The 27,441-nt window shown below is 48.0% G+C and overlaps 2 protein-coding genes across 5 annotated transcripts in view; one reads left to right on the top strand and one right to left on the bottom strand.

The window, feature by feature from the left end:
• ko (Stork-head domain-containing protein knockout) overlaps nucleotides 1–27,441 on the bottom strand; it is a 370,856-nt gene that overhangs the window by 252,172 nt on the left and 91,243 nt on the right. The gene's annotated exons all lie outside the window — the stretch shown is intronic.
• LOC142776105 (uncharacterized) overlaps nucleotides 1–27,441 on the top strand; it is a 48,139-nt gene that overhangs the window by 20,069 nt on the left and 629 nt on the right. The gene's annotated exons all lie outside the window — the stretch shown is intronic.

The raw sequence follows: 27,441 nt of genomic DNA, 5'->3' as shown, positions 1-27,441 counted from the left end.
CGACAACTCCACGTGAAAACGATGATTCGGAGCGCGGAGTTGAGCACGTCATCCATGGCCACCAGCCGTGCATGTGCGTGTTGCAGTCGTTACGCGCGCGGCGTAGCGTGTCACAAACGCGAGGTGTTGGAGCGTTGAGCGCTGCGGCGCTTCGCTCGCGCACCGTTCGGATTCGAGGGCCCAGTGGTGCGTGGAATGACCGGCGCTAAATGAAGTAATCCATTTGGCGACGCGATGACATCCACCGCCGAACAAGACTGTGTCAGGAAAGTTGTACCTACGCAGGATGAAAAAAAAAAACGAAATGCACTGCTGGACTTTACTCGCCAATATGTTCGAGTAGTCTGAGTTAAGAAGGTCAAAAAAGACACAATCCTAACTGAACAATCGTGTCGTGAAATACGTGACTTTTCCAAGTGAAGAGGAGCGCACGTATGATGTCACAGGAGGAAATCGGACACAAGAGAAATTAACCACAAGGCGCCAATCGGTCTGAACATCCAATCTATCCATATTTCAAGTGCATATTCACAGGCCTCCCCACACACTCCTCTCTCTCTCTCTCTCTCTCTCTCTCTCTCTCTCTATATATATATATATATATATATATATATATATATATATATATATATAAATATATATATATATATATATATATATATATATATATATATATATATATATATATATATATATATATATATATATATATATATATATATATATATATATATATATATATATATCACATACTCAAAGAATGTTCCGAGTGTTCCATTATACCGTCTATCTCCCATTTTACACAGGCAAAATGGTACGTGCCTTTCAAGCCAGAACTAAAAGCTTACCCAGATAATTCAAGTGTAAAAAGAGCTGGAACATGTATATTGTCGAGAAACTCGAATAATAATAATAATAATAATAATAATAATAATAATAATGATAATAATAATAATAATAATAATAATAATAATACGGGTGGTAATAGTGAAAATTTTAGTGCAGTGAAAAGTTATGAATACGTAAACGCTTAACCAGAAAAGAAGCTCCCGCCGAATTAAATTGCGGTAGACTTCAACAAAAATACAGCAGGCCACTTAATACATACGGTGACGTGCGCGTCCAAGTGAAAAACTTGAATTTGTCATTGAATATACTCGATGAAAGGGGGAGGGCTGCGAGGTCTTAATTTTCAACTTTAACATTAACATCGTCTTCATTTCATGTCACATAGTTACAGTCTGCTTGACAAAAGTAGCAGCAGCTGTATCCCCACATGTGCCGAGTGACAATCGAACAGTGTTGCCTAAGGGCAGCTTGATACTACGAAAGCGCCGCCCCTCCTGTGCCACTCTGCGGCCTCACCAATAAGTACAGTCATATCACCAGCAGCCGCCTGCCCTGGATCCCTGCTCCGATACTGGCGCGATCATTCTCTCCCCACTCCTCCAAACTGTTGTCACCACCTGTCCTCTCCCGCGTAGTCACCCCACAAGGGTAGCTGAAAATCGTGCCACTTCCGTTATCATGCACGAACCACGTACTGAACTGAACGGAATTTTCAACACTCGTTTTCGTTTAGGTTAAAGCCACCGGCACGGGCTGCATTAATAATGTCATTGCATAACTTCTTCCAAAAGATGCGCTAATAATCTGCGTATCTCTGATGGAGAAAAATTGAGGCGCAAAAAAACACGAGGATAGACCGGCACACGGGACTGAACAAAAATTATGGGGTTCGATCAATTCTGTGTCCTACATAGTAACGTTACGAGACCAGAAGAGCTCGAAGCAGGCATGTGCCGCCTATGCTTGAAAATGAAATGGCTCTCCTCGGCCATAATAAAGGTTTTCCATTTCATTTCATTCCCTCAGCCAAACTGTGAATAGGTTCAAAGGATGCCTTGGCCGAATACCGCCGTGGTGGGGTATTACACGACGCGAACATGGTGTTGAAATGGAGCCCGCGTCTCCGGGAGCAACAAATTGCAGGTTGGGCAGTGACCATGCACGCGCAGGAGAAAAAAAAAGACATACGACGTCTCAGATACCCGTGGTATGTAATCATTGAAAGAGTAATAAAAGACGACATGGGGGTGAGGCTTGAGAGGGACGAGTAAATGGGGTTCACCCATTTTGTCATCGCGACAATTCCGTTCACGCTTTTCGCCCTCTCAGGTGGCACCACTCTTGCCGCGCATATTAGAGACAGAGACTCGCCCACGGGGTATAGATCGCCGTTTCAGCATGTTCACGGCACGGCCATCGTCGCCGTTTAAGAGGTGCTTGGTCACCCTATAGAATCTGACCAACGGTGGTACTCCCTATACTATATGCGTGAGAAGTCGCGGCAATTTGCGTTCGTGCACTCGCTCGGTATGCGGCTCAACTTTGTTCGGACTAATATTCCGTCACATAAACGGACGGCAGGACCACCCTGATGCTTTAAATTAAATTTCTTCTTCCCTAGCATGTATGAAAACAACGCCGCAACACGCAAGCGCACCCGGATTCACGCACCAGCCTGCACGTGCATACATTGCGTATCCATCGAGACGCGGCCCGTTTCGAGAGACCGTTCGCTCTCGTATACGTGCGCGCGTTGCGTTATGCGCAAGAACTCCGAGCTCCCGCGGGGCGAGATGAGCGACTTCTCCTGGCAGCCTAATTGCGCTATAGCAATGGAAACGCGCTCGAAGGACGGCGAATTGCGTGCGCCGTCATTTGGACTGGCCAGACTCCAGCGCGGAGGAGAGACGGATGAGCGGACTGGCCGACGGGAGCGCGGAAAAGGAGCATATCGTTTCGTCCTGCCCTGGGCATCGGAGAGCGGCGCCGCAACCAAGTGTCGCTATCCACGCCTTTTCGGCCGAGCCGTTGTTGTTTGACCGTGCGAGGCGCCGTGCCACACGCGGCCTGCAGGGTGAGGCCGGCCATTATCCTTTCGGCTTTGGTTAGCCACCTCGCAAGCGGGCGCTAAAATGAGGTCAGTACGCGTGCTATTCCCATCGGCTTCCAGTGCGTACACGCTCGCTCTTTTGCATCTTAGCAGTGACCTCTTCCTTTTGGTAGAAATCTAGCACAGGTGAACGCTAAAACACTTGAACATACATACTAAGCGCGGTCTATTCCGACAAGCAAGACGCCCACGTTTGTGCATCGGTTGTCGTCTGACTTACGCACTATACCTTGTCTCTAAGGTGACAGATTTCGTAGAAGTCAGTTCACTTTAATACTTTAAGGACCCCGGTTAGTGGGTCTTACATAAGGGGTGGGTTAAAAATGTGAATTACAGAGAGTGGGCTTGTGATGAAGAATATGCGGTTACGTTGGCCGCAAAATTTGATGAACACGTGATGGCTGCAGTGTCACGGGGGAGGCGATTCCAGTCCACTGCTGTGCGAAGAGGAGGCAGCCAAAAAATGTACGGCGAGTGCATGCGATTGAATAAGGATGGGTCCTGCAGTGAGATATGCGCGACGGTGGGATGCTGTAAGGTGCTTGATTAAGGGAAGTGTGAAAGAGAGACTGGCGATGTGGCGACGCGCACAAAAATGAGCAGCATTCACGTGCGTAGAATGACAGGTTCCACGGGACTTCAGACATGAACCGATTCTTGCGGTCATGGCATATGCTCACAAACAGCCGCCGACCGGACGAAGAGAATCATGGTGTTTAACACTGGAGCTTTGCTCGAGAAAGGAACTTGTGTACCATATCGGTGTCAAAAATCAGACCCTTCTGCCGAGTGCAGGCTGTTTATATATCAGTTCCTGCGTTAGGCAGACAGCTTCCAATGCCGCGAAGAAAGAATGAAAATAACTATCGTCTCACTACCGAGACGACTGAACTGTCAGTGAGGAAGAGAACCGAAGCACACATCAAGGCTATATGTCAAAGCAACATATAGCTCCTATAATTTGTTTCTTTTTCTCTTCAATCTCTTTTTTACGTCTCCAGGCACACGGTATAAAAAAACAGGATGTTGCGAACACCCTGACCCTCCGGACATTCATTTTATTCTTCGCATATTCTCTCGTAACAGACTCTACATTTGTACGAGCGTCATCAGCATCTTCTATGCATAGCAAAAAGCAAATAAATTGTTTCATTTTTGTCTGTGTGCAAGTCAGAAAAGTGTCAAAGACGCCTGAATCGAGAGGTTACTTTTTCATGGGCATTTTTGTAGTTACATTATATAGAAACACGGTCGTCACCGATTCTTCAGTGTTTTCTCGCCAAGAGATGAGCAACACTCTCTTGATGCATGCGCTGGAGGGATGGGCGATAGTATAAAGTATAGGAACGCCTTGCGATCCATCTCGTATAGAGGCGCAGTGTTTCGATGCTTGGTGTCCCTATACTGAGCAGTGCCATGCTTTTCGGGACGTGAACTGCCGTGAAGACTGCTTACAACTTTACTGTGAAAAAAAAAGTAATTGATTAACGGTAATCACTTAGAAGAAAACGTAATTGAATTACCGGGAACGTTACAGCTTCGAAAAAGTAATAGTTTATAATACAAAGTTACAAGTAAATGTAATTGATTAGAACTAATCGATTACTTGTAACGCGTCAAGTACAACTCTGTGTAGAACATCTTTTCTTGAAGTGCAGCTTAATTTCGTAAGAGTTTGGTTGATTCTTCCCTATATACGGATTTAAGCCGTATTCGTTCTGAACACAGGGAACTCGATTCGATTGTGCGGGCGAGTACACGTTATGCTGGAGCTTGTGAAAGAACGTGTTCAGGGAGCTCTATCGCATATCTGAACAGCCGGTGCGGGTTCAAGTAAGACGCGTGGTTAGCTCGTGAACGAATTCACATATCTGGGTGACATGAATTAATTCAGTGCTCACCATGCCGGTCATGTGCTGCTACGATTTCACATAGTTTGAAAATAGCGTCCGCAGCAGACGGAAGCTGATGATTTGGCAGGTGACTGCTCAGAATAATCAACACCCTCTGGAGACGGTGTTGGAATAATTCAGCCCTGTATACTCGGCGACAACGTTTCTTGACACTGTAATAAAAGCTACGGGGGCGGAGCTTCTGCACATGTAGCACTACGCGAAGTAGTCCGATGTGGCGCGCGTCTCGTAACGCTACGGAAAGTGACGGGGAAGCACCAACACCATTTCAGACGCAGACCCCGCTCAGCATTGGAGGTATACACTTAAAAAGGTGGGACTTTCTCGCGCGCTCAGAAACACGTATGCAGTCACAAAGAGTAAATTAAAAGAAATGCGAGTATCTTACTGGTGTGAGCTGCGTCCTGTCTCTGATCGCTCCACAAAAAAAATAAGGAAGGAATTTTTATATTTCACGTTGAAATTACGGGCACTACTGTGGAACTACTTTCACTGGTAGTAGGATGCACACAGTTTGCCTTCGTAGCCTTCGCTCCAATGACAAGAAAAGCGGTCGCCGAGTATAGTTATACCTATACGCTCCCAACTTCCTCGACAACGCGAAGCGTTCGAAGAATGATTCGCGTTGCCACAAGGTTACCGCTGTCTTCCAGCTTCGCCGAAGAGCCTGTGACATCCTCACGTCGCTAAATGACTTGTCATGCGGCAAAGTCGCGTTGCTATTTCTTCCTGCAGTTCGAGTAAATTGGCACAGTCAGCCATTATTCGCCTCGCGGGACGCTTTCCGATTTTCTGCTGAGTTACACGGTTCCGTTAAGAAACACCCAGTCACGCCGCTGCTCCCACCTATACACTGCGCACGTAAGTTGCGTCTCGCAGGGGTCCAAGTCCTGGAGCAACACGGCAAGCGGGTCAGCGCCACCGTTCTTTCTGTTGGCGGTGTCCTCCGCCGCGTTCGTGAGACCAGACGCCGCAGGCCACAACTGTGGCGCCGCTTCTTCGGTCGTGCTGTGCTCTCTTTTACGATCGGCGGCGGTTATTCGCCCCCCTCGGGGCAAGTTGAACGCGCGCTCGGATCTGTGTTACGCAACAGCCGCGAGCGGATTTCTCTTTTATCCTCGCCTAGCAACGGTACACTGGGTGAAAACCTCATTCGCCCCGCCGAGGACGCGTTCGGAGGGAGAAGGCGTTTAGAGGGTCCACGCCGAATACAGCTGGGTGGACTCGAATATCAAACAGAGAGAGCGAGACGCGGTCACAACGTTCCCGCGCGCTCGCTATGCGTGAAAGCGAGAAAGAGTTGCCGATTTCTGTGTCATTACTGATCGTGGGCCACCGCGTGGCCTATTTAGTCACTACACGTTCTCACCCTCCCCTAGCCCCTGTACGGTTTGATAAGCCACATAATACGGCATGCAGTAGCACATCTGTAGACTGAAAGAGAAAACAGAAAAAAAAAAGAACCGCAATGAACGCTGAAGGATACCAATAAATATTATAAACACGTACGCACTTATTGGGGCCCCTTTATCAACAGCTCACTACAGGGGTCCTTGTCCATATGCCATTGGCCCCTTCGATGCTGCTGAGCAGTTATATTATTATATTGGTGTGAGAATGAAGTTTCCGCGACTGAGGTTCTATGAGCTTCAGTTTTCAGATTTAACCTCATTCATGTATAGGTCGTGCATGTTTTTGCCGCGGCTGAAAAATTAAAGGAGAGGAAGGGAGTAAGATAGGCGGTAAAACAAAGCATACATACTCTTGTCCCAGCATTACCAAAGATTATTATGTCATCATAATATAGCGCGGGCGCGGTCGCAAGAAGTGTGATGCTAACCCCTCACACACATATACGAACAGCAATAGACATATTGGTTATAGCAAGCAGTCACTTATTTATGGCTGGTTATTCGAGCCCGTGAACGATTATGACGCGTACTCACGCTAGATTTGTCTTGTCAAGCTGCCATGGGGGGAAGGAGTCTATTTTTCTTTAATCGAGAGCAATATCGAAATGATGAAGCACTCGTTGTGACATACAACCCCACGTGGCAGCTACCGCGTTGAACGCTTGTATTAAATATGTAGGTAGCATCTCACGTAGGTGCAACTACCTCCTGCAGTGGGGTGGCTCCATAGCTAGAACTACAGTGGTTACGGAATAAGTACTTCGAAATTAAACAGAGCGAAAATAAAACGAATAATAATAATAATAATAATAATAATAATAATAATAATAATAATAATAATAATAATAATAATAATAATAATCATAATAATAATAATAATAATAATAATAATGTGACGTAAAGGTGAAGGCCAAGAAGACACGATGAATCGACCACGCCCAAGGCACAGAACTCAGGCAAGCCAAGTCCCCACAGCAGAAGAAGATGACGACCACTCATGATGATGAATATGTGTAAAGATAGTATATGTGCTTAATGAATGCCTACAATAATAATAATAATATCTGATACTTTACGTCTTTAAGAAACGAGATTATTATGAGAGATGCCGTCGTGGAGATGCTCCGGAAATTCTGACCATCTGGTGTTACTTGACGTGCCCTGAAATCGCACAGTACACCCGCCTCTACCATTTCGCCTCTATTGAAACGCGCCCGCCGCGGCAGGGATCGAGCCCGCGACCTTCGAGTCGGCAGCCGAGCATTGAAGAATTTCACCAAGGCAAACGAAAAGAAAACGAATACCTATGGAAAGTGGCAACATGCAGGTGGCGGCCAGCAGAAGGAACGAGTACCTCGGAGCGATTCGTGAAGCAAGAAGAAAGAAAGAAATAAAGAAATAAAGAAAGAAAGAAAGGAAGAAAGAAAGTAAGAAAGAAAGAAAGAAAGAAAGAAAGATAGCAAGGAAGAAAGAAAGAAAGAAAGATAGAAAGGAAGAAAGAAAGAAAGATAGATAGAAAGAAAGATAGATAGAAAGACAGAAAGACAGATATAAAGACAGAAAGACAGAAAGAAAGAAAGATAGAAAGAAAGGAAGAAACAAAGTAAAGAAAGAAAGAAAGAAAGAAAGAAAGAAAGAAAGAAAGAAAGAAAGAAAGAAAGAAAGAAAGAAAGAAAGAAAGAAAGAAAGAAAGAAAGAAAGAAAGAAAGAAAGAACGGCGCTGCTCGTCTGTGATCTCGCAGATCTCGGTTTGCGCTTACTCGATGGCCGTGTGCGGGCATACGTGCCTTGTTTAGGAGTGAGCAGTCACGTATACACGCGCGCTGTACCAGATGTGATTCTCGGCTTTGCATTCGGCGCACCCAATAGCATTACATAGAGAGGCGCACACGGGGTGCGTGTATACGTTGCCGCGGCTGTGTCGTGCCAGCTCGCAGCACGCACTCAGCGGGATGCCTGCTGCCTCCCCCCCCCCCCCCCCATTTACAACCTTTCAGGATTTCCCTCGTTCTAGGCAATGAACGACGTACTCACGCGGCTATCAAAAATGAGCTTTCCCACGCGACGTTTACCGTGCAAGCGCGCACTCCGGACGAAACGCTCCCGTTTGGTTTTATTTTTACTTATTTTTATCTGTCGTTGAACTACCAGATATAGTAGAGCTCGTGAGGGGAAACCAGGACGAGAACCATTTGAAAAAACAAGTATAATATAATTTAAAAAAACTGCTTTTTCCACTAGCATGCAATACATGCTTACCGCGTGATGGAAAAGAAGGAAAATGTCTAGTGAAGCCACTTTACAAGATTCACAGCTGGTATTCAATAGAAGTACCGCATACATGAACATTTTAGTAGTCAGAATCACTAAAAGTGTTTTTCCTGCTAACCTAGCTGAAAACTAGTTCACATATCATTTACAAAAAAGCTTTAAGCAGTTGATGGACTGTCTAAACATAGTTTCAGACAATCTATAGACTGTCGAAATTATTCTTGTAAAAGGCGTTTTGAGAAAGCTGTAAACAAACTATTTCTGTAAAACTATAGCAGTGTTGTAGAGATGTGTCAATGCTGAATAGCTGTAATGGATTTCCAGCTTTTATTGTTTTGCCAACAGTAGTGGCAAAACAAATGATGGTCATCGTCACCACGATCATAACGACGAGATGAGGGTGACCTCGTCTATATTGATCTCAGAATTGCGGATCGGAAATGAACATGGCGGCATGTACAAAGATGGCATAAACTCTTTCGAGTTAAATCCGTTAGACGTTTCAAACAAGAGAGGAAGAAAAAAACTATTATGGTGCGCGTTGCACTTGTTTTCTCTTCCTCAAATTAAGCCCCGCCGCGGTGGTCAAGTGGTTATAAGGTACTCGGCTGCCGACCCGCAGGTCGCGGGATCGAATCCCGGCTGCGGTGGCTGCATTTCCGATGGAGGCGGAAATGTTGTAAGCCCGTGTGCCCAGATTTGGGTGGACGCTAAAGAACCTCAGGTGCTGTTAATTACCGCAGCCCTCCACTATGGCGTCTCTCATAATCATATATGATGGTTTTGGGACGTTAAACCCCACATATCAATCAATCAACCTTCTTCAAGTCACGATTTATTTATTACAGCGAAAGCTGTTATGAGATCACAACACGGGTCACGTGCGCGCCGTATTTGTCCACCACCGCCGCAGCCGGTGTCCGTAACTACCGCCGCATAAAATAAAAAGAAGCCAGTAAATAAAAACACCAAGGACACACTGGGATTCAAACCCCGGTAATCTCCCTGCCAGCCTCGTATTCTACCACTGAGCCACGTCGGTGCTTTTAACTTCCATGCAAATTGGCCCTAGGCAGCCTTGATCGGGAAAGGAATCGCATTAATGTGAGTCATAAAGCGTTGCCATAAAGACAATGCGAGTCATAAAGACAATGCGAATTGCTCAACGAGTGGGTCGTCCAATGCTCCAACCCTTTACAGAAGCTTGATCTTGTTCAACTATTAGCTGTAGGAGATTGGGGGGGATCACAAAAGCTTCTTGCATAATTCTTCATCGTCGTCAGCCACAGCGCACAAAAATTGCACGAAGTTCCTTGCAAGTGTGCAGCAGATGCCACACTTCTCCGAAGAATGCCGAATGATGGCATAGTGGATTCTTGCCTATACTATGCCGTGATTAATGGCATAGTGGGTACCCTGCAAGTGTGCTTGAAGTAGCAACCGAAAGAGTGTTAAAAGAAGGCTATTAAAGACCACGGTGACAATGCTGCGCGTGCAGTGCAGGCCTGACGCTATTTTTTTTTTTTGTGACACACGTCTCCGCTATTTCTGGGCTCCCGCGCGTGCACAAAAAGAGCCCCCCCCCCCCCCTTTCCCAATTTTGGTAGATCGTGCGCACACTCGCGTTGCGCAAGATCTCATCGCACCGCGCGCGGACATCGTGTTTTTCGTCGGGGAGGAGACGGTGGCCGCGTAGCCTCTGCCCTACTCCACCTGCGTTGCCGGCAGTCAAGAAGACTCGCTCAATGGCTTCAAATCGATCCACGGCATGCGCAGTTTGCTCAAGGCCGTACTCGCCCACTTCTAAAGGAAGACAGAGAAATAAAAAAAAAACGCGATTTCTCCCAGGGCCTTATAAAGCACCAAAGAAAAAAAGTCAAATAAGCACTGTCAGGTCAATCGTACACTACACGTAAGTGAGGCAAGCGTGAAAAAGAGAACAATGGAGGCAGTGAATAGCGAGGGAAGAACCCAGTCTTTACTTCTCTCGCCCCGACCAGCGCGTCCATCTGTCATTGCGAGTTTAAAACGAAACGACTCGCCCGAACGGACGTGTGCATATGCTTCGGCGAGCACGTTGCACCGCAGCAGTTTCAGCTCGCACTCGCGGGACATGTAAACCGTGTACGATTTTCACATTCAAAGGTCCACGCACTGGCCGCACATCACCGGTGTGTGCATTTCCGCGTGGCGACCTTTTTCCGATTCCATGACGTGCTACGTGCGAGCAGCAAGGCTTCTCAGAGCATCGCAATGCCCGAGAACGTAGCACTTTGCTCATATGCACTCCAGTGCACTCTCTGAAAGAGCGATGCACAACAGCCGTTTTGACGTTTCTTCTATGTTTTGTTTATGATGGTTATTGCTGTGTACTTCATCTTTCTTTTTATGTTGTACTGCGTACATTCATGCACCACCTCAAATATACCGATCAATTTTCGCACACATACACGCGGAGTGGTCTGTATAGTGGTTATGACACTCGACTGCCGAGGCAAAAATGTGAGGCCCGTGCGCTTTGATTCAGGGGCACGTCAAAGGACCGCAGGTGGTCGAAATTTCCGGACGCCTCAACTACTATGTCTCTCATAATCACGTCATTCTTTTGGTACGTTTAACCCTAACGAATATTTTTCCCACGCCTCATTTATCCCTAAAGACTTGCAGTGCTGTATGACTGCAATATTTACTTCGGAACTACAGAGATATCTTAAGTAGATTATTTCTATTATGAGTAGTAGCATAGTGGTAGTCGAAGTGGTACGAAGTTTATACGTATGCCAACAGCCGCGTTCTATTGTTGACTCACTTTTACATACGTACTACGCAGCAGCACTTCAGGCATTGTTCTTCTCTGTGGAACCTGATTTCCGCCAGCCCACATTGTTTTGATCTTTGGTATTTTTTTGCACACTGCGTATTGTCAGATATTTCGAGAGTTTACCAACAGAACATAGTCTGTGCACCATGATAAATTACTGATAGGATGATTGATTGACTGCTTAAAACTCGCGCACTTAGTGTCAATGAACTACATGCAACTAACAGTCTTTGGTGTCGTCGCTCATTTTGTATTCCGCTAGCTATCTATTATCTATCTGCGGTTTTGTAATGTGTCATGAAGTCTCTCATTGTTTTGATCGCTCAATGAATAACTCAGCTTGCGTTAATTGATGCGAACAAGTTCTAAATTTGCGCCAGCGGTATACGCACATTGACGGAGAACGGAGGCGAATAGGTGTGTGGTAGATCAAGTTGTTAGCTGAAGTGGTCAAAAGCAACTCAATAAATGCTAATCAACTGAAGATAAATATATATAGATAAATTGGTAGGCCAGTCGAGGTCAACGAACTGTGAGCTTGAAAGCGCTCACGTTCTCACGAAAAAAGAAAAACTGATGTCAACATGGATGCTTCGTGAAAGCATCTAGCAGGCACAGAGAAAGAGACAAGAAAAAAAAAATGCCGAGGAACAGCCCAACCGATCTTCCCGAAGAGAGTGAACCAAGCGGACAATGGAGGCGTTCAACGGTGACGCGACCTGTGCGCCAATTACCGGAGATCGCGAGCTGCACGCCCTCGAAGGAGCGCCATTTTTTTCCTGTCTCTTTCGGGTCCCTCCGCAACAAAATGCGAATAGCTACCCCCCCTTGCGGCGGAGGAAGAGAAGGCGGCCGCTGCTCGCACACCACGTTCGCCGCGCAAGAATCGAGAGCGAATTATTTCTCCGCGGTGACGTGCTTCTGGCGTGAGCAGCGCGAGTCGTCGCACGTCAAGCCGGAGGCGCTCGGTATGAATGGGCATTGTGGAGCTCCGCATGCATGCGGCGCTGGCCGCTCTCGACAGTTCGGTCGGGTTTGTGTGCTTTTGATGTACGAGCGCAACAACGTTATTGGCGCAGAGTGTTTTACAATGTTGCCGATGCGCGAAGGGAAGCCCTCCCGTAGAGTCTGTGCGTGACCCAGGCGCGTCTGTCGCGCGTTCTGACGTCCGCTCGGGAGATTACAGGATCGCGCGTGCCAAAACTACGATATGACTATGAGGTTCGCCGTACTGGAGGCCTGTAGCCATTTTGACCATATAGTGTTTTTTTTTTTTTTTTAAGGGGAACTCGGGCGTTTTTTCGGTATTCACCGATTTCAACAATACTTTGAACATGTATTCTCGTCGGTACCGTGGTGATATGTGTCAAATTATACGACCGTACGTCAAATAGTGTTCTGGAAATTAAATTGGTAACTGATTCTGGGATCACACTTGTAAACGCGAACCACCCTGTGTATGTGACGTAAAAGACTACTCTTTTTTCAAAAACCCCGCCTTTCTCAGCAGACGGATGGAGCGCACGCTGTCTTCTACGAGGCGACGACAACGCCATAACAGTTCAGTTTTGTCAGCTGCATTCAGGGTGTTAGTCGTCGTTGACGTCGGGTCTTGCAATATTGAGCAATGAAGAAATCTATTCGGGGTATGTCAGATGCTTCACGTGCCGGCGGTTCGAAATGAAAAAAGTCACAGCTTTGCCGCAATAAAGGCAATCGAAGCAATGAACGCGATAGCAACAAATTGGAAGGTCAGTCGCAGAATGACAAGCAGATCGAAACGTGTACCACGTTTTTCACGCACTAAGGACGCACAAAATATACTCACATGTACAGATTAACGCGAATAAGCGTCTCAGTTGTCACTTCGCTGTGTCTGAAAAGCGCGCCCTTTTCACAAAAGGAGGTTGTGCAACGATTGCTGTGACCTTTGCGCGCCCGGTAACTACAACAGAATCGTTCCGCAAAAACTCAAAGGCTAGCCAAGACGTACGATTCTCCCCACTGCAAGATAAGGGCGCGCGATCGACCGTATACGTATGCCCTTAATCTCTACGCGGGCCAAAGTACGCATGAGAGATGAGAGCCGCCACGCGCTCACTGCGCCATCTTGCTGATAATGTTGGAAACACGATCGTCCCCCCCCCCCCCCCCGATATGCCCACCAACAGCATTAAGGGGTAGATATGAATAGCTTGCCGTTAGATCGTTGAAGGAGGTACTTCTCGGTACCGGCGATCTCTGGATACAGCGCGTGGCGCTAACCACAAGACTACGGAACGTATGACGTAGCGCTTGTTAACGGCAAGCTATTTATATATGCCCCATAACGTCTGGCAGTCCTCAGAGCTCCGCGATTTCAGCGCGTTTTCGTCTTCAGTAGCGCGATGGCGTGAAGGGCGCGCGTCGTCGCCTTTCGCGTTTCGATGAGCGCGAGTCTCCACGGAGCACGAGTCTGATTAGCGCGCGCTTATCTAATCCCGGCTGCGGCGGCTGCATTTTCTATAGATGCGAAAATGATGTAGGCTCATGTGCTCAGATTTAGGTGCAGGTTAAAAAATTTCAGATGGTCGAAATTTCCGGAGCACTCCACTACGGTGCCTCTCATAACTAGATCGTGTATTTTGGACGTTAAACCCACATAACAAGCAATCAACATTTTCAGAGCCTTACAAGAATTCACAAATTCAACAAAAATACGCCCAATCCATGAATAGCATGAAAAATCTCTAGAGGTATAAATCCCTAGGTCTTGGCGTCACTGCGAAAGGAGCGCGCTAGTCACACACGAAAAAGTAAGAATTGTGACAGTTGTTTATGCTTGTCCTGTGTATCTCGCGCGTTCGTTTCGCGCGTCTTTCTATCTGTTTGAGCAGCGTGCTTTAAGAGTCGAGCTGTGACAGTTGTTAGTCCGCGCACGTCCTGTGTATGCTCATTTCGTGTGAGCTTTCGGCTTAATGTGCGCGGGGCAAGTTTCGAGCTGCTTGCTGTTCTTGGCGTGACTTTGCACTTTGTAGCATTCATTTCTTCGCCGCTGTGGCGAAGAAATGCGCGGTAAACGCCCAATTACCTATGTGAAGACACGTTTCATAATTGAGTGAATGAATACAACAAATTCAAATAATCAATGAACGCTTGTAGGATACGCTCAGAATACTAAATGGTCTTACGGTCGTGGCAGAAAGTATATTACGTCCTCCTTGCATTGGGCGTTTACTTCACGGCGTGTTTCATTTCAGCTCCCCAACATGCCCGCAACATAAAAACCATAAGCTCCCCAACATCACAACGTATCAACACTGAACTTCATTAGAGCCCACGCTGTTCCGAAAAAGACGCTTCTGGATAGTATTCAAGCAACAACCACACATTTATCTGCGAATACAATAACAGCTTTATGCTTCACCGGTCTCCACGCAACGTTCTAGTGCAATTCTATCAGCCCACATCATTTCAGGCTAATAAATGTGGATGTATGAGCACCTCACCACCCATATCAGTGGTCGGTCAATGCTCGCTTCATTACTATATATCGGGCTGCGGAGCTGACGAACTTTGACACACATGACAAGGTCAGTCACTTCATGCATCTTGCTCTTCTGTCGCGGACACTGCACGCCACCTTCACCACGCAGTCACGCGGCTTGAATGACAGGCCAGATTCGTTCTTCCGAAGAAGGCGAATGAAGACGAGTGCTCCGCGCTCTTCTTGTGGGGCGGCACGCGAACCGCGGATTTCGTCTCCGAGGCCAGCGTCCTCGACCGCGAGCGATGCTGGCGTACAGGACACAATGGCGGCGCGTCACGGACGACCGTGCGTGACAATGAACGACGACGAGGAAGTAGCTGGGCCGCGGCGGCGTTGCTCGGCTGCCACTGCTTGCGGTCGTGCACGCTGCAAGGAAGAAGAGACGCGCGTCGACGCTTCCGTGCACCGCTGCCGTCTCATTAATTTCACGCTTGCCGGACCGCAATTAGGCCTGCCCGATTGACAGCCGTCTGACCCTATACGAGTGCCACGAAGAATGACGGCCGCGTGCAGTGTCCACGCTTGCTCGCGATTTCTCTCTCTCTCTCTCTGTGTGTGTGTGTGTTTCTTTTCAGAGTCAAGGTTGAAGGAAGCGACTGCGCTACAGCTTCGTTTTCGAAGCGTGACAAACCCGACAGAGTCGGTGGTGTGACCGTGATACCCTCAGACGGGCGTAAGCGAGAGAAGGTCGGCGTATTTGCCTTCCTCTTTCCTCTCGCACAACAGATTCTCCTTTGTGCCTATTGAGTGTAGAAATCACTTAGCGTCTTTTCTTTTTCCTCGTGCACGCTTCCTCGCACAGGCAATGACTCACCGGCTGAGCAGCCCTCGCTCACTACCGGGACGTAGAATGAGCCACGTGTTTTCCCCTTTTTTCCGCATCTTTTCTTTCTCTCAAGTCTTTCCTCACTCGTCCAATGTGAGATATCCTGCCAGAGCGCCAAAGCTCTCACCGGCGACAGAATTTGCCGCACAGTAACATATCGCTGTTGCCCGGGCGCGGTGTAAACGTTCGTGTTGCCGCTAAACACATGTACCTTTTCACATGAGAGCACAAACGAGCACAAAGGTTGACGTCACAGCCTCAGCAGTGCATATCTGTGAGGTCACGCCTGTCTAGCCCAGAGAGGATTATTGCGGCGCCTATAGGGAGCCGTCTGGGGAAAAGGTGTATACCAGTAAAAAACATGTCTTTACATTCTTCTCTCTCTCTCTCTCTCTCTCTCTCTCTCTCTCTGTGTGTGTGTGTGTGTGTGTGTGTGTGTGTGTGTGTGTGTGTGTGTGTGTGTGTGTGTGTGTGTGTGTGCGCGCGTGTGGGTGGGTGGGTGGGTGGGTGGTTGAGATAACGCTCCTCAAAAGGGACAGTATAGGGTTAAGTACAAGCAAGGGACTCATCAAACGGCTTCGGGCGTTCAGGTCCGGAGCATACATCACACAGTGACAACCATTCCAGAAAAAACGTCAAAAGTCATGTGCGCTCTTGTTTCGATTTTTTTTTTCACCGTTTTCCCCCGTGTCGTATCAACGCCCCTCACAGACACGATCGCCAGCGCGTGATGTACGGGCAGCTTTTGTCGGTTAGCAATGTCAAAAACTTTCGCGGAGATGTATAGAAACACCGACCCGAATATAGAAAAACCCCTAACATCTGAATCATTCATAAGCGAAAACTACAGCCGAACGTGATGCCGGAGATATAGCAAAGGCATGTTCAATGGTAAAAAAAAAAAAAAAAGCTGCCAGTGGCATGTTTTGAGCATTCGGCCCACGGTGCCTAGACTGTATTTCTGCTAACGCTCACCCACTCGTCTCGCAATCGATGGAAAAGTAACCTGATTTACTGGTTATTTAAATCGACTTACCATTCTTCAAAATATATATTGCTGCTATTTGCGCGAAACGGAAGTGCCGCGTAAAACTGCATAACTTTCGACGGAGCGCAGAGTCCTGATGCTTGTGCGCAGCGCTATCTATCCTGACGTCTCACGCCCAACTAGCACTCCAGAGCTTGTGTATCGTGAAATCATTTCTCCTCTTTTTTTCTTATCAAAGGGCACCGCCCTGTGCGGACCGTCGTTTCGTTGTGCACGGCACTCCGCTCTCGATCGCCCTCGCTCATCGCTGATATGTGCGAAGCAGGTGTGAACGCACCCAACCTCCACACTTCCGTTAAGCGTCCTCTCATTCATCTATGCGGGGACTTCCCGGAAGAGATTACCGCTGCTCTACCTCCACCGCGATGAGGACTAGGCGGTGGCAAACGAGCCGCCAAGGCCGCGCGAGCTGCTGAGATCGGAACTCGGGCCACAAAAGGGCGCCGACGTAGGTCGTTTTCATCGCCCCGGAAACAAGCACCCGGCGCCGACCGCGACGAGGGCTGGGTCGTCCTCCTTTGTCCGGCGTACCCTTTTTGGACGCCACCAAAGCGGGCCTGCTCCATTCAGGTGCCTTAATGGACACCTACCATTGCGCGGTCGGCCCCCCTCACGCTCGATGTGCATCTTGCGGTCGCCGGCTTGACTGACGGGAAAAAGCGGCGGCTTGTGCAGCTTGATGTCAGCACTGGGGAAATTAAGATCCGACGCGCCCCGACATTCAGCGACGAAACGGTACCGAGCTTTGACCCTGCTACAGCGCCATGTGCAGGCCTGCAGCGCTATGCAAGAACGCTCTTATTCCCTTTTTTTTAATGTCGTATTCGGTTGGCCACTGCAAGATGCGTAGGGCGTTTACGAGCGCTCTGGAGTGCTCCTAAAAGTGGCTTAGCGTTCGGTTGGTAGAATTCGAGCGTTCATACTGCCTTCAATTGGTTCTTTCGGAGCGTCAGCTTCCAACTCGCAGCGCCACCAACCGCTCTCACCACAGAACACCTGAAGTGAGAGCGTTGCGGCGTGATCTGACCGGGAGGACTGATCACGTGACACAAGCTGGCAAATCGCGTGGCTGCCGGCAGGTGAACCAGGTGTACATCGCGAGTATGCATTTCGGAATGGGACATTGCCGGGCGCCTAATTATTCGTGCACGTGCGTCATTAGTGGCATTTTCGAGAGTGTATGCGGTGAGTTCACATCTAAGAAGCCACAAATGCGCCATGTCAATAAGGAGGCGGTGGCTATAGTGCTGTCATTACAGCAGCTAGCAGACAGCCACGTGATTTGCCTTGAATAGAGCAGCTGGGACGATGACGATCACCATAGGTATGTACAGAAGGCTGTCACTGCGTGCAGACATGTTGAATATGGCTGATCGGCGCCATTTGTCGATGCGGCGCAGGAATGTTTACCCGGCAGCTTCTCGCGCTGTTTGCGCGGTGGCGCTACAGGCGCACTGCTCTGAAATCGCCGACGTATTCGGTTGGTACGCTGCCTCTGGCGCTCTGATTGCGAGCTGCCTCAGTATCTGGAGACTGTGAGCCAGAGGCCCCCAGAGGCCAACCGAATAAGCCATAACATTCCTGGGAAACACTGGATTTCACCACAGTCTCTAGTTCTCCCTCGTTTGGCAGTTAACTGCGAAGTAGCTGGGCGGGTCACTCATCATCAGTCCTCATTCATCTAATGATTCAAAGTTTAAGACATACTAGCGGCACAGCGTGCGCACTGTTACTGGCTTTTGTCGCACGCACTTGTGACTGCATCGGGCATTCGATGTGCGCTTGGTGTGTGTGCATGCCAGTAAAGTCTTCTTCGTTCTCTTTCAATTCGAGCAAGACTCTTCAAGAAGGAAATGGACGTTGAAGTAGGAGACAGGTTGGAAGTATAGACGTGGATACATGTTGTAGTGAAACATTTCCAGAGTGAATCTTTCCATAGAACACCGATGACAAACACAGATAGAGAGAGCGTCTAACTCTACTATTTTACCTAAGTTACAGCCTAGAACACTGTTACAACATACGACCTATACCGAGTCTCAGTTTTTGACCGCCAAGTGGATGTGGCCCAGACACGTCGTTGCATTGTACGTAGTCTTACTGATCTAACAGTTCAGTGATTGCAACCTAGGCCGAATGTAATGGATTCCCCAAAATTTTAATCAATTTAAGTACACAAATAAAAGGAAAGGTGGCAAGTACTGGTCTGCTTCGACATAGGCCAGTCAGGTCACTACTCAGCTTAAGCCGCTCCTCATTGGGCTCTATACCCAATCTCGCGATCAGAGTCGTTACGGTTTGGGCAGGGTTTTTGACACTCCTTACCATCATGGAGCTCTCACCCTCCGCTATTGCCACTGTCTTGGCGATTCCTAGCTGCGTATTTACGTATTTTGCGTAATTTTTCCGCAGGCCCACTCTCACTGATTGACAGAAAGATTTACATGTTTCGGTCCAGAGTCAGTGTTACAGCCCTGGCCGCCTTAATTGACGCCGTTTCCACACAACCAGAGAGCCTGAAACCACCATGCCGGTAATTGTGAAATGGTCGGCGCTCTTCAGTATTCAGTGTGAAGGCTATTCAGCAATGGCGTAGATATACAACTGCTTGCAGGGGGAGAGAGGCCAACCATTGTATGCGTGCTTGTAAGTACACATTTGAAATGGAAAACTTCGGCAGGGTATAAGTTAACCCCCACATGGCTACGCCAATGATGTTCAATGTTACAGCGTTTACCTTGATGCAGTCCTTCTGTATTCTTATATAGATTGATTGAATAATATGCGGGGTTCAACATCTAAAAACCGCCGTACGATTATGAGAGACGCCGTAGTGGAGGGCTCCGAAACTTTCGGCCGCCTGGGGTTTTTTAATCTGCACCTAATTCTGAGTACACAGGCATAGGCCTACAGCATATTCCTATGAGATATCAATCGGTTGTTCAGCCTTCTTCGACATGCGACCAAATTTGCATTTACACGCACCAGCTTAAGGTTTCTGACCACAAAACACGCTGGGTGTCCATTACCAACCTTTTTTTTTTTTTTACTTCACAAAGCCGTGGGTGCTTCTCATCTGTAGTTAGGACGCGTATCGCGCGTAATGAGAGCACCCGCGTGGTTCACATCGCCAAACACTTTCCCCTTCGCTTAAACGCGGAAAGGACGCGCCACGAAGAAAAATCCATGCGGGCCTGAAAAGGCCGGCGCACAAGGAAGGTTCTCCGTGTCGGCCTGCTCAGCTGCGCGGCAGATACTCCGTTCGTGCGGCGTAACGACCGATTGTCTCCTTGCCCGGCGGAACATTCTTTTGTCTCACGTGCTCCGCGTCAGCACGGCACGCGTGTAATGTGCGGATCATCAGAAACCACAAGGGGCGGGGCGAACGGGTTGAGAAGACAGGTGCGACACTAGCGCGAAAAGGTGGTCCCCTTTTCAGAGCGAGCCTCGCAGCCAAACGAAATACCTGGCGCGCCATTGTTCCGCGGTCCTTGGCCGGTGGGCGCTGCCTCGAACCATATAGAATCGCCATTGGGGGAGCTCCTTATGTGTGCGTGTGTGCGCGCGTGAGCGATCGGCGAAAATAGATACGCGCGGTCACCCATCCTCCGGGGTCGTCGTTTGTATGCAGTCTCTTTCAGCGCCCGCATAGAAGACAAGGTCCGTGAAAAGAGCGACAGCTTATGCTCGACGAAGACATGATCTTCGTGCGTCCCAGGGATACCTCGATATATAGTATCGATGTACACAAGTGGTAACACGAAATAATTCAGCGACCGTCTTTGTGTGCGCATGTGTGTGTGAAGTAGAACCAATTTTATCCTTCCCATTTCGAGGCAGCTGTTTACAATTTATATAGAGAGCGTATTTACACATTTACCGCGAATCACTGGCGAGTGCAATGACGCAAGCACGTCTACGCTGCCGGCAGCTGCCTGCGTCAGAAGAGAACGGAGAAAGTCCGAGAGATTTGAACAAATATTTTTGCATTATTATTGACATTGCTGTTTCTGTGGGGATAATGATTACAATGTAAATTTATCAGTAAAATGGTAGAAATGACTGTGGTCTCAGACGGCCGCGAGCCACTGAGCGCCACCGGTCCCCGTGAGGCCGAAAATGCCTTTAGACAGCTGGATCAAAGATGCGCATTTGTGAATCCCGCTATTTTATAGAGTTCAAACTACCATGCATAAATGGCCGTATACCTGCGTGGTCATGGTCGCGCTAAGCCTTCATAGCCTTCGCTATACAGTCATGGTCCACGTTGAAAACGCGGCAACTACGTGCGCGATGCAGCGCTGAATTATAACCGCTGGATGCGCTGAGCGCCATGGATGGAGCGCGTCCGGTGTGCCCGGACGTCTGAGCGGTCTGTGGCGTGGCACGTTTTCCGTCCAAATTTCCCCTCGCTCAGCGCATTCATTCTGCCTTATCAGCGCCAGCTGCGGTCTTATGCATGCGCTCGACTTCCTTCTCACAAGTGATGCGCATTTAAGGTAGTCTTGCGGTTGCGCATTTCTCCCTCTCTCTTTTTTTCTTGTATGAACGAAACTTTCCCCGGAAGTCATTTCTTAATTTTTGTGTGCGTTTTTTTGTGTTTGTTAACAAGCGCTCCATAAATTATCCGCTTCGAAGCGCACAAAAGCGCAGAGTACAACGAGGAACGACGTGGCGTGCTGACTTTCCTCCTCCGCGCCGTAGTCGCAACGAAGGAAACCGGCCACGCAGTGCGCACAAGCTCCTTGCGCGGTATTCGAACACTCGGCGATGAGAGAGCGAGAGAGATGACACACGTTCAGAGTGCACAGTGCATCACGACTGGCTGCTCAGAAATTGACACTTTCAATGCACTGTATACACGTAGTACCACGTTATTAATGACGTTATGCGATACTGTGACATGTATACCCCTGGCATGTCTTGCTGTTGGCCGTATCTGCCTCGGAAGCTTGCGATAACCCGATTACACCGCTTAGGATTTCAGAAACGTTGCCATACGATGATGGACATTAACCGAGGTGCTCCATCGGAGCGTGGATGCTGCCAGATATTGCGGTCATATATCTTATCGCATAGAAAAAATGTGATGCGAATCAGTCAGCGGGCTCCATTCTGCGAGACCGAAATTCCAGCTGCACAAAAGCAAACACTGTGGTGCCTACATGTGTAGCGCTTTTTTTTTCTTTTTTTTCCTCGTTCGAGCGAGGCTTTCCGGTGGCGTGGCAAGCTCGAGCCAGGAAGAATAAATTCGAGCTTCGCCTAACCAGGAACTTATTGAAATGGGTCTGTGTAAACAAATCCTGCGCGACGATGTGCGCTATTCTTGGACGTTTGTTAAGAAGCCATGCCCGAGTATACAGTTGCCGCAGGTACGAGGCTGCCTGCTTTCGCGACATTGTCTATACAAAAATTCCAGGCCTGGCAGAGTGAACACGTAAACCTGTGCAGGAACTCTTTCAAAGTTTAACCAAACAAATGGGACACAACAAAAGGAAGGGTGATCGGTGACACGACATTTTTGCTTGGAAGCTTCGGAGAATGTTCGTCGAACGTCATACACAGAATATATACGCAGGTTGCCCCATGTAGTTCAGTAACAGCCAATGAGAAGTTAGAACCAGTTCGTGAGCCTGAGAGATTAGGCTCGCTCGTCTTCAGTATACACGTGGAAGCGACGGCAGAAAAGCGAGAAAAAGTGTTTTTTTGACCGAGAAAACGTTGAACTAATAACCATATCTGGGGTTTTACGTACCACATTCACAATATGACTATGATACACGCCGCAGTGACGGACTGCGTATTAATTTCGAGCAACCGGATGCTTTGAAGTCCACCTAAATCTAAGGAAACGAGTGTTCTTCCATTCTGATCCCGAAATGCAGCCGCCATGGTCCTGTATCGATTAAAGAACCCCAGGTGGTCTAAATTTCCGGAGCCCTCCACTACGGCGTCTCTCATAATCATATAGTGGTTTTGGGACGTTAAACTCCACATATCTATCTATCTGGTCCTGTATCGAGCCCGCGTCCTACAGCTTAGCAGTGCGTCACCTCACCTGCTAATCTACCGCCGCCTGTGAGGGAAAGGGAGAAGAGGTTGCAGCGTTAAACGATGCTAAGAAATAATATTTCAAGTATAGCAGCGAGTACGGCCACTCGAGACGTATAGTTATAGCGGAAAAGCGTTCTGCTATAAGCACATCGTCGTAATGGACGATGCGTACGCGGTGGCCACGCCATCATGCTTCAATCAAATCAGTTTTCCGGCTCCCATTCGTTTTACTTTTTTCGCACCATTCATTGTTCCTTCTTTTATGCCTGTACCCCCTTTCGAAGATAGGAATTATTGTGTTTACCTCAGTTAATGCAGCTACCGTGCCCCTGTAAGCGCCTTTGTTTCCACATCCATTTCTTTCTTTCTCTTTCTTTCTTTATTTTTCTATTACTTGCTCAGCAAGTATACAGCATTCCTCGATGGGTCCCTCCCGCAAGTTGTTCCGGAACACACTTTGATCATTTTTCTTTTTTTTTGGCACACATCCACACCGCGATGGAATCGAGCTATATTCAAGAATAGGCTGACGCCACTTAGAAAAAGAGAAAATGCAAACAGACCGATAAACACCTGCCATCTATCTAGAAAGCGAGAAAAAGTAGCCGTCAGATAGGCGGCATGTTTCAAGAATTTAGCAACAACGCTATACACTTGCAGCAATTTAGCGCGGTAAGTACGTCAAACTTGTTTGATACACTGCATGCCTGAAAGGTTCAGTTTACACGGAGTCAAGTATCAAAAAGGTACCGCACAAAAGGTGTATACTTGAGCTGAGAGCAGTGGAGCAAGACAGGTATAGTGTGAAGAACATCGCCAAGCACGTTGCGGCCGCAAGAGACCCTGCTTCCGTGAAGCAGCCTTGCGAAAAAGAAAGAAAAGGAGTTAGGAAGGCGCACTGCGATCACGGTCTCGAGCCGCCCGGCCAGTGCTCCGCAGAAATCGGACCTCCTCCGCGATTCGCCGCCTTTGCGGCCTGGCTTCTGCGCACTGCAAGCCACGGACGGATGCCGCGCGCAGAGTCACGAACTCGGCGCGATCAAAGCATATCCGGCGCATCTGTCTACTCAACGCCTCTGAAGTTGGGTGCAGCACACTGGGAAGTGCTTCCACTGATCTACAACCCCGTCACATGTACCTTATATCCATATCTGCATGTCGCCGTGCCATGTTGGCGAATAAGAGGCGAAGCAAAAATAAAAGTATGCCAGCCTGCACAGTGACTCGGCGCACCCATATATGTTCGTGTAAACTAAGGATATATGCAACTGTATCGTTTCTGAGCTGCTCGCGCACCCGGACGTCCCTTTATGACGCTCATAAACGTGCGTTGCCGTGAACCTCACATTCAAGGGAAAGCGCATATACGTGAAACGCAAGGTATACTCCCTGATGTGCTCCTTTTTGTGCTAGGGCACAATTAAATGTATTTATTACTCGTCAGAGTGAGACATACTGTCATACGAGCACAGCTGTAGGGAATCGCTAAGGATAATTGTTCATTAGCGCTAATTGCATACGGAGCTACTATATGATGACTTCAGAGCATCGTTAGTCTCGCATGGCGTTAGCCATTCAAGTGCCGTGTAACAGTTCTATTTCTTGCTTTCTCTTATTTATCAATTGAAGTAGCGAATGCAGATACGAGTGCGCGACGATACTATTGCAATTCAATTGCGATTCGGCGACAGGGCCAACTCCTTCTTGTTGCCTTGATAGCATTCCAGCACTTGGTAGACGATGCAAATGCTATACACGGCCCTAGTAAAACGATTTGAACCATCGTATTTAGAACGCTCGATAAAACGAGTGTCTGCGACATTAAAAAACTACAAAACAAAAGCGGGTTTCTTCACTTTCTGCACAAACGAGTTCAACCATGCGTGTCACTTGGTTATTTATGTGCCACCTGTTCGGCGAGTCGCGCAACTGAATTTCAGCGTACTCCTTGAAAAACTGAGTGCGGCACAACAGGTCGTCTATCATAATACTATATATTTCCGTACGATTATGAGAGACGCCGTAGTAGAGGGCTCCGAACATTTCGACCGCCTGGGGTTCTTTCATGAGGACCTAAATCTAAGCACACGGACTTCCAGCATTTCCGCCTCCAAATGCGGCCGCCACCACAGCGATTCGATCCCGCGACGTGTGCAGCAGCCTAGTGCCTTAACCACTAGACTACCATGCATGCGTCCATCATAATAAAGACATAGTTCATTTAGCGTAGAAGATAGTATAACACTCATAAGCACACCCGAATACAGCATGGCGCAGGCTTTCAATTGGGGTTCACTATAGTGCTGCACGAAACTGGAAAGCTGACACGAGCTCTTAGTTGGACGGTGTGCATGGTATGCGTGTCTATATACACAATTGGCCGTGCGCTGAAAGTCATATAGATGCCAGCAACCACCTCTCCGGCCCTTGTCAATATGAAGTCGCCGTTCCCCATGCATATGATGATGCTGCTACCACTGACTACGTCATCCATCCACTGCACGCCGTTACAAATATTTCGCGAGAAGCCTGCAGTATCGTGCCTGGCACGCTCGCGATTGCGTGACGCCGTTTCCTGCGTCCTCAGAACAGCAACGGCCACCTGGACGAGTGAGTCATGGGTGCTCGATTCTGGGCGATATCAATGTAGCGCATTGCAGGCGTAAACTGGAAGATACAACCTGCGTGGACAGATAGTTATCTTAGTTATGATAGGTGCTGGCTTTTAAAAATCCTGATCCAAGCTTCGAGCTGCGTTTGCTGCGTTACAGCACACACATCGCGGCGTCTCAACGCGCTGTGCGCATACATGCATGTTCTACTGCACATATATCTCCTCCTGGACCAACTATGTGAATAATAAGTTGCGAGCTTGCTCACACAATAGACGTCAGACTCTGCCCAGGCAGGCTGCGAAAAACGCCGCCACCAGCGCCCCCCTCGCCGCACCAGCCAATAATAGATAGTGCTTTCGTTGGTCTTGAGAAACGTTTTCCTGAAAAGCAAGGACCTGGCAAGCTTCTTTCTTCAATCCAACATCGCTTCAGAAAACTAGGAAACTCATCAAAACGAAATTCGGGTACAATGCAAAAGATGCTACAGTTATTTCGGCGTCCTGCAACTCGCAATTTAAGTGCAAAGGAGCATCGCATGGCATCGAGTTCGAGGCAAGCACTCCGACGTGCGTCCTGTAACGCCCAGATGCGTTAAAATTGGGCATCATGCATCGCTTTGGCATCATGCCAAAGCGACGAAATACATAAACGAGCATGCCCCGCCGTGGTGTTCTAGTGGCTAAGGTACTATCTAGGCTGCTGACCCGCAGGTCGCGGGATCGAATCTCGGCTGCATTTTTGATGGAGGTGAAAATACTGTAGGCCCGTGTGCGCAGATTTGGGTGCACGTTAAAGAACCCCGCGTGGTCGAAATTTCCGGAACGCTCCTTTACGGCGTCTCTCATATTCATATGGTATAGCTTAACTTTCGCGACATCAATTGCGTCGTCCTTTATGGCATAGCTGCACCATTTTAAGGTATGCATGCTAGACGAGGGTGCCACCGGGCCACCGACTTGGTGTTTGCTCGCCCGAATTTTCAAGTCATACCCTTTCTTTAAGAAATCAGCTTCAATACAAGGGAAAGCATGCGCACTGCAATACAATAAAAATGCGTGGTGGCAAAAGCGCAGGAAATAAGGTGTTTCAGTGGACGATATATTCCGGCATCCTATGAGTGGCGTCACAATGTAGTTGTCGCAGACAATAAAGTGTTGCGGATCGTGTGAGAGCAGTACTGTGTACTTGAGAGCAGTACTGCACTCAGGGCCTTGCTTGTCCGAACGCGCGTGTGCAGCGGCGTTAGTCACGCGAGGTGACGGCGAACGCGGCCCTGTGGCTCGCTAAGACCGAAACCACGCTAGTGGCCGTACTGCTGCCGGACACGCGTACACTACAATGGCAGCTTGTACGCGTGAAGGTGTGTTAAGTGTTAAGTGACTGTATCTTGGCAGATGCGTTCCATTGGAGCAAAAGAAATTAATTAATGGCGTAATGACGAAAAGTTAGTTGAGGTTGTATGACACAGAAAGAGCTGAGACCATGCTGCGCCTGCCACAAGGTGTTATATAACCAAAATAATGTCAGTGCCAAGCCTATATAGGTAGATTTTTAGCAAAGCGTTCTCGACGAAGCGATGATTTGTCGTCCCTCCCATGCAGACTATAGTCAGGGCACTCGATTCATTTTCGCTTCAATCAATAATCAGTAACATTATACATGTCATATTGCGAGGTGAAACAGATATATAAGGAAGTAAAAGCTCCCTTGGGGGGGATATAGATATAGTTGCTCATTGCTCTTGTACATTTTGTTCTTTAGTATATTCGAAAAATTTATTCTTGTAGAGCTACTCATCTAAGAACTATTTCACACGATTTTCGTAAATGCAATGCACACTTTCTGCCTTTTTGATAATACGCCCTCCGAAAATGACATCAGTTCAACCATGGATAAAAAATTCAGATCTGGACAACACCAAACATCTTGTGCGAGCGAGACTTCAAGCAACGGGAAAATTGATGCGAAGAAAAAACTAGCTGTGCTGTGGGAG

This window comes from Rhipicephalus microplus, chromosome X, assembly GCF_043290135.1.
Source record: "Rhipicephalus microplus isolate Deutch F79 chromosome X, USDA_Rmic, whole genome shotgun sequence".
Taxonomy (NCBI): domain Eukaryota; kingdom Metazoa; phylum Arthropoda; class Arachnida; order Ixodida; family Ixodidae; genus Rhipicephalus; species Rhipicephalus microplus.
This window is presented reverse-complemented; position numbering and strand designations above follow the sequence as displayed.